The following is an 8,807-nucleotide window of genomic DNA, read 5'->3' as shown; positions in this document are numbered from 1 at the left end:
CGGCTGAGGGGGCGTCCTCACACCCCCTGCCCGGTCCAGACCCGGCAAGAGGATGCAAGAGCTCCCCCCTCGCAGGCCTGGCGAGGCGCAAGTCGCCCCACTTTAGGCGGTGTTCGTCCTGAGTCTCCGCCTTGAGGACGCGGCACTGAGCAGAGCTCCAGAAGAACTAGGAGAAACCCGTGGAACCACAGACTATAGGGTCAGCCTGGGAAAAATGCTGACTATCTGGTGAATGTGGGGAGGAGGGGCAAATTCAGATTCTCATTTGATGAGCCGCTCTTCACATCTTCAGACTTGATGTGCTCCATGCTTGTAATAAATGCTCTCCTGTGATCCTTCTGTCCTATTCCCGAGGCATGTGCATCTCCTCTATCAAACTAGTTAATAGACTCAGAGAAAAGAGTAGTTGCTGACATTCATTTGGCTCTCACTACGTGCCAGGCCTTTTTGCATGCATTTTCTGATTGAGAGTCCACAACAATTCTGTAAGAGAAGTGACCAATTATGAGCTGCATTTTAAAGATGTAGAAAATGTAAGTAACTTTCTCAAGGTCACACACACAAGAGTTCGTTGCAGAGCTGGATTTGAACCCAAGCCGTGGAACCCCAAAATTGTTTGTAAGTGATGCTAAGTTGCGTTTCGGTCTCAATCCGAGAGAGCTTGTTGTCGTTTTTGTTTTCTTATTTTTCCCCCCTAACAAAATGTCTTTTATCTGAACATAAAAAGCATAATCTTGGTGTAAATTAATACAAACGTAAATGTTGATTCAAACTTGTTCCAAAATCTGTATGTGCCACTGGAATGATAAAGACAAATCTGAAAACCCTTATTTCAACAGTGATGTCTGCAGCTAGAGCCCGCCAGCTCTAGCTGGCTCCTCAGCTAGAAGACATTTTATACTACCTTGCCTGAGCTGGTGCTAAGTCACTTCAGTTGGGTCTGACTCTGTGCAACCCTAAGGACTATAACTTGCCAGGCTCCTCTGTCCATGAGATTGTCCAGGCAAGAATACTGGAGGGAGTTGCCATGCTCTCCTCCAGGGGATCTTCTGGACCCAGGGATCAAACCCGGACGTCTTTCATTTCCTGCATTGGGAGGTGGGATCTTTACCACTAGTGCCACCTGGGAAGCCCTTATACTAGTTTATGTGCCCTAAAATACGTATGGGAAGATCATAGAACAATTTTAGGAAAACATAAATTTCTTTCTTTCTGATACAAATTATGTATAATTTCTCAAATACAGAACCTGGCATGACATAACATGCGTTGAATAAACAAATAAATGAATGGACATTTCTTTCATCAGTACTTTAGGAGAATACCAAAAATTATTTCAGATTATAATATTTGACACAGTTGTGTATTGTTTCCATGATCATTCTCATAAAATCACCTCCAAAACATAGTATATAGTAAGAAAGAAACTTACTTTCATTTTGTTCTGTCTGAAATCTTGTAACCGTTGCAGAAGAATGCCTTGTTCTTGCCCTTTGCTCTGAAAGGTTGGCAATGTTCTTTGGCCAGAGCAGTGAAGTTCTGATTTGCCCTTAAATTTATTAGGCTCAAGGCCAGCCCGCATGAGAGGGCGTGGAGTCCACATTGCCTCCCTTCCTGGCGGCACTTGATTCTCCCACACTAGCCCTGACTCTTCACTCAGTCGAAACTTCAGTCGGCTCTTGAGTGTCACACACCCAGTAAACCAATTCACCAGGCAGTTAAAGGCTGATCATAGCTTTTTATGTGTGGCTCCTTGTTGATGTGGGCTTCCCAGGTGGCACAGTGGTAAAGAATACGCCTGCCAATGCTGGAGACGCAGGATCCGAGTTGGGAAGATCCTCTCTGGTATTCTTGCCTGGAAAATTCCATGGACAAAGGAGTCTGGCAGGCTACAGCCCATAGGGTTGCAAACAGTTGGATAGAACTGAGCACGCGGGCATGCACTCATTGACGTGTCTGTGGCACCTAAGACTGTGGCTGGGTACTGTCTTAATTCAGATCAGTTGTGGCTTGCGAGGGCTGTGGCTGAAGGGGGGATCTGAGGTGGGAGTAATGCTCAGAGCTTTTCTATGTTCTGTGACGATCTATTCAATCTATAAAGAAAAATGAGATGCTAATAAAAAATTAGGTGCAAATGAAGATGGACCTTGTGTTCTAAAAGGCCTTCTGAAGCTGCGGGGTCAGACACTCCATCTCGAATGCCCGTTTTGTAAGTTATATCTTTGCTTCAAGGCTCCTTCCCAAAAAATTACTTTAAAATGATGGTTGTCAAGAATTCCCTGGCTGGTCCAGTGGTTAGGACTCCCCAGGTTCGATCCCTAGTCCAGGAACTAAGATTCAACAAGGTATAGGGTGAGACCGGAAAAAAAAAAGGATGGTTATCTGGGAAGGAGTATGCTGCTGCTGCTGCTGCTAAGTCGCTTCAGTCGTGTCCGACTCTGTGTGACCCCAGAGACGGCAGCCCACCAGGCTCCCCCGTCCCTGGGATTCTCCAGGCAAGAACACTGGAGTGGGTTGCCATTTCCTTCTCCAATGGGAAGGAGTATACATTGGTGTAAATAGCATTGCCTAGCAAACAGTCAGTTTGAGAGATCAGGAGAGGTAGATTTGATAACAGCACCGTGGATATAAAGCAGAGACTGCAAAGCCAGGTGCGCAAGAAATGCCACATCACCAACTTGTTTCAGGCAGAAGCTCGCCGGGAAAATAGAGGCGACCAGATTTTTACAAAGACTACTGATGCAAGAACTCAAGACGCTGAAGGTGGTTAATGAGGTAGTTCAGAAATTAGCAACTGCAGCCCTTAATTGGAGAAACAAAGGGAGAGGCAGGGTTATGGAGCCCAGAGGCCACCCTGGTGGACAGTCAATGTTCTGGATCCTGGATGTGCCATTGAGCTATAGTATAGTACTATCTAGTACTCTACTGTAAATTAGCAATGGGGAAACTGGGTAAGGCAAATATCGATCTCTCTGTATCCTCTCCTATAACTGCATGTGAACACATAATCATCTCAAAATAATATGTTTTTAAAACCTAAAGGAGTTTAAAAGCAACACATCTGCATATTTAGAACATATCTCTAAAAGCATAGCCAGGAAGTGAAAAACATCTAGGAAGGAAAAGCTGATGGCTGGGGAACAGAGGTAGGAAGTCAACTTTTTACTATATATATATTTTTTGTATATTTTGAATTTTGAGCCATGCAAAATTAATGCCTAGTCAAAAAATAAAATTTTAGATATCAGTTTTTAAATTCCTCCATCAAAACTTGATGCTTTTGCATTGTTAACAGACATTACACTGTTACTTTCTATTCAGAAATTACATAAAGGGGCTTTTTTTTTTTCCAACGTTTCTAATCATTAACTTACTATAGTATTCAAGGGCCTACTATATAACACATGGAACTCTGATCAGTGTTACGTGGTAGCCTGGATGGGAGAGGAGTTTGGGGGAGGACGGATATATGTAAGGCTAAGTCCTTTCACTGTTCACCTGGCACTGTTACCACATTGTTAACTGGCTATATCCCAGTGCAAAATAAAAAGTTAAAAAAAAGCCCACTATATTACTGCAATTTCTCATTATTCCCAAATAGCCAAAATCCTTCTTTTTTAATTACAAAGATTCACTTTTGTATAGGCAATCTTTTCCAGCATAAAAAGAATCTATGGAAAAATCCTTTTTCCTATTTGTTACAACAGCTGTGAACTATTTTTACATTTATGGGTCAATTGACATCCTACCTTGTCAACGAATTACTTTACAAGATTCAATGTGATAAGATCAAGATAGCCTGGAGTTTGAAATCATATAGTCCAGGCTTTCCAGTCATGTGACCTTGTTAAAATTATTTAACCTGTATTTGTTCCCTCAGCTAGAAAACAAGCATAATAATATCCATTTTTTCCAAGTTGCTTTTGAGTATTTTGAGTATTCATATAACCTGTATACAGTACCTAATACAGGGTAGTGACTCAGGACTACAATTCCTGAAAGCAAAAAGCTTAGTCGCAAAGAAACAGAGGCCCACCAAAATAACTAAGGGAGGGGAACATTTTATAGACACATATCTCAGAAGACAAGGCCAGGAAACAAAAAGTACAGTCAGCCTTGTGGAAGCTTAAACGTTACAGGAGCTTAGAAGTCTTTTCTGTCTATCAGAGGCTTCATTATCTGTGTCTTTGTTACATTCAACTTCTCCTCCAAGAACAACACTGGGGGTGAGGGTCTCCTTCAATAAGGAAGCAGCAGGTACTATGGAAGTCTGTGGAAGGGGCACCTAAGCTCACCTTGTTGAAGCCGCTGTTTCAGTAACAACGTAACGGCGCTCATCTTACAGTGAAAGGATGTCTTTAGAATAGAGACGGGAGGTAAGATCACATTTTTCTCTTATGTGACAGATTCATATTGTTTTCTGTAGATCCTCATGCTTCTGTTTATAGTCATTTCTGACTCTTTTACAGAAAAGTTTTCACCCATATCTACAAACATACAGTTTCCTTGAGCACAAGATTTAAAGCCACTCTTCTCTGACATCTCCAGCAAGTCCATGTCCCCCTTTTTTGTTTGGTTTGCCTTGAAAGTATTTATGGCATTCAACCCATTCATTTAATTATCATCTTTAGCTTCTGTTTCCACCTCTAAAATGTAAGCTCCATGAAGGTGAAAGTGTTAGTCTCTCAGTTGTGTCTGACTCTTTGTGACCCCATGGACTGTAACCCACCAGGCTCCTCTGTCCATGGAATTCTCCAGGCAACAATACTGGAGTGGGTTGCATGCCTTTCTCCAGGGGATCTTTGGGAGACCGAACCCGAGTCTCTGTATTCTTTACCATCTGAGCTACGGATATTTTTATTTCTTCTATTTACTGCTCTATTTCCTAGCACTTTAAATGTTCCTGGCACATATTAAGCACCTGATAAATATTAGTCAGAGAAGGCAATGGCACCCCACCCCAGTACTCTTGCCTGGAAAATCCCATGGACGGAGGGGCCTGGTGGGCTGCAGTCCATGGGGTCGCTAGGAGTCGGACATGACTGAGCTTTTGACTTCACTTTCACTTTTCACTTTCATGCATTGGAGAAGGAAATGGCAACCCACTCCAGTGTTCTTGCCTGGAGAATCCCAGGGACGGGGGAGCCTGGTGGGCTGCCGTCTCTGGGGTCGCACAGAGTTGGACACGACTGAAGCGACTTAGCAGCAGCAGCAAATATTAGTTGAGTGGAAAAACGAATCCCTCCATTTCTCACTCATTGTAAAACAGAGCCTTCCTTGTTGTTGTTTTAGATATACCTCAGTCTTTCAGATATCTTACAATGTATTACATTAACTCTAGATTTAATTCTCAAATTTCCTTTCAGAGATGTTCCTCTGAAGTCTTCAGCCTTTCATTTAGTCGTTAACTCAGTTTGTCCAATGAAAAAAAATCACTTCTACATCTTTGGATTACAAATTACTCCTTTTTCCAGTTTAACGACCGTGCAGTGATTAGGTCTTGGAGTCTCAATTCCAAATCCAGTCTTCACTCTTCCCTGTGATGCCTCTGCAGACATTTCTGCTTTGCCAGTGAGCTCAGCCAGGACGTTCTGCTGAAGTCCCCTTGATACTGTTCCAGATCAAATATGTCATTGAGAATATATCACTGAAGATGACTTCATTTTCTGGATTACTCTCCTAGAGGAGGAAGATGGAAACCAGAGTCAAACAAATCCCTGTAGGGGTGGACGATAAGAGTTTTACTAAAAAGGAAAGGGGTGCATGCTGAAGGTAAAGAAAAAGAAGCAGGGAGGGCAAGACAGGACTGGTGTGTGTCCTTAAGTGACCCCTTGTGAGGGGCTGAATTTGTCTTTTTCCTTCCCTTGCACTAGGGAAACAGACATATGTAGGATATGATATTAAAAGGTTTTTTCCTCTGTTGTAATTAATTTTCCTTAATTACCCCCAATTCTTCAGGGAAAACTGTTTCACCCATACAGCCTTGACTGCTGGTGCTCTGGGAGAATTAGACTATTCGGTACTAAGACAAGGTGTGGAATATAAAAATCGGAGGAGATTTCCACATAGATCACACTGGGTAGACACAAAGTACCCCTACTCACCACAGGAAAATCACCCCTGGGACGTCCCTGGTAGTCCAGTGACTACGACTCTGTTTCCACTGCAGGGGACACAGGTTTGATCCCTGGCCAGGCAACTAAGATCATGCAAGTCCCAAGGCACAGCCAAAAAAAACCCACTACCAACAAAAAACCTTAATAAAAGCAACCTGAGTTCCCACACCTTGCCTCTCCACTTTTTAATCTTGGGGCTTTCTTTCATTACAAGTAAACTTGTAATGTCAGAGAATTGTCAGATGTGTAGTCAGGTAACCAAATAAGACAACAAATCAATCTAAGCCCATTTTAACAGGTTAATTCCTATTAAATCGGCAGAGTAGCACTGGTAATGAGTTGCATCTACGCAAGCATCCACCTTAATTGAGAATGGCACCCACAGAATCGAAATTCCGTAAGACATTAAGCTGGTATGCATCAAATCAAATTTGTGAATATATGTGACAATTTCTTATGTTTCTGTATTTCCATATTGTTTTCATAGGCACATATGTTAGATGAGTTTTCGAAATGTTGGAGGTATAGAATACATTTTTAAGACACACCTTTTACAATAAGTTTGCAGTTGCCATTTTGAAGTTCCTACAATAACATGTAACACTTCACATGCACTTAAGATCCCTGGTGGCTCAGATAGTAAAGAATCTGCCTGCAATGTGAGAGACCCAGGTTCATCCCCTAGGGGAAGATCTCCTGGAGAAGGGAATGGCTACCACTCTAGTATTTCTTGCCTGGGGAATCCCATGCACAGGAAACTGGCGGACTACAGTCCATGGGGTTGCAAAGAGTCTGACACAACTGAGCGATTTTCACTTTCACTAACATTCACTACCCAAAGTATTCGGCCCCAAATGATGTACAATTTGCATGTACTGAGTTCTTAGGTCAAACTATGGTCAAAAGGACAGTCAAATCATGGAACTTTCATATACTCATTTCAATAATAGTACAGATTTGTTAGGATGGTGCAGATGGTGACTGCAGCCATGAAATTAAACCACGCTTCCTCCTTGGAAGGAAAGTTATGACCAACCTAGAAAGCATGTTAAAAAGCAGAGATATTTCTTTACCAAAAAAGGTCCATCTAGTCAAAGCTATGCTTTTTCCAGTAGTCATGTACGGATGTGAGAGTTGGACTATAAAGAGAGCTGAGCACTGAAGATTTGATGCTTTTGAACTGTGGTGCTGGAGAAGACTCTTGAGAGTCCCTTGGACTGCAAGGAGATCCAACCAGTCTTTCCTAAAGGAAATCAGTCCTTGGTGTTCATTGGAAGGACTGATGTTGAAGCTGAAACTCCAATACTTTGGCCACCTTATGCAAAGAACTGACTCATTTGAAAAGACTCTGATACTGGGAAAGATTGAAGGCAGGAGGAGAAGGGGACAACAGAGGATGAGATGGTTGGATGGCATCACCAACTCGATGGATATGAATTTGGGTAAACTCCGGGAGTTGGTGATGGACAGGGAGGCCTGGCGTGCTGCAGTCCACGGGGTCACAAAGAGCAGACACGACTGAGCGACTGAACTGAACTGAAGTGAACAGATGTGTTAATGTGTGCCAAACAAGTCATTATCATTTCTTAGACTTCTTTTAACTCTGAGGAGATTTTAGTATTGAAGTTATCATTCTGCCTAAGTATTCAGCAGAATTCATGAATAGAAGACTCCCAGAGACAGAATAGTATAGACCTAAATGTTCACAATCTCAGTGACACTACTTTTTCCATTTATAAAAAAAGATTGGCTTATTACAAGACTGGCCATCCCTTCAGTTGTGTGTGACACAGGCTTTGAAAGGTTACTGCAAGGTATATAGCTATGGAGGATAAACTGGGACTCAAAAAGTATTGTGCAGTTTCTTTTTCTCTCAGACTATGCTGCTGTTGGTGATTTTCCAACTATCAAGATCAACTTACCCACTTCCTGGAAAAAATCACTACCCAAAGTCACACAAGATGAATTTGGAGTAGAAAGTCTACTTAATCACTTTTGAAGGGAAATATTTTTTCCTAGCAGAGAAAACCAATTTGAGATTAGAAACCTGCTTATTTAGGACTGGAGTAAGAAGTGCACATACCATCATAGGTTTAGACAGGTTATCAAGGTCCTCTTGTTGGCCTATTTAGGCCTCTGTCCAGGGAAACCCTGAAGACAAGAGCCTTAGAGTCCATTTCTTCAAGCTACCCTTTCTGTTCTTTGAACATCTAACTACTTACTGGAAAAAGACCCCTGGCTGTCTTACAGAGATTCTCCCTGTATTCACCTCTTCTACAACATCTGACAGCTTCTAGTCTTTCAAGGAAGTGGTACATACACTGCAATCAATTCAGTGACTTTAATCAACATGTTGTCACATTAAGTACCATTAGCAAATGGCAGCATGACTGTGACTTCCTTATAAGGCACTGTGATTTCTGCTCTATCACTTTATTGATTATTTTTGAAACGTAAACCCATCCTCGTGACTCATCAGCCAGAAATCATAAATCTGCACTTTGGTTCCTGTGCTACTTAGCAACCTGGCCATCTCAGAGACACTGCGCTTTTAACTGTATCACAGTCATCAGGCAAATGAAGGCCTTTGTTTCTCAGTGCTAAATCGTCAGAGTCGGAAAGAGCTGGTTTTTAAAATCACAGTGTGTGTGCTGAAGGTTGGTCCTTAGCTCAGACCTGGGGTGTGTTTGT

Source organism: Bubalus kerabau, chromosome 1 (genome assembly GCF_029407905.1).
Source record: "Bubalus kerabau isolate K-KA32 ecotype Philippines breed swamp buffalo chromosome 1, PCC_UOA_SB_1v2, whole genome shotgun sequence".
NCBI lineage: Eukaryota > Metazoa > Chordata > Mammalia > Artiodactyla > Bovidae > Bubalus > Bubalus kerabau.
Note: the sequence above shows the minus strand (reverse complement) of the source record.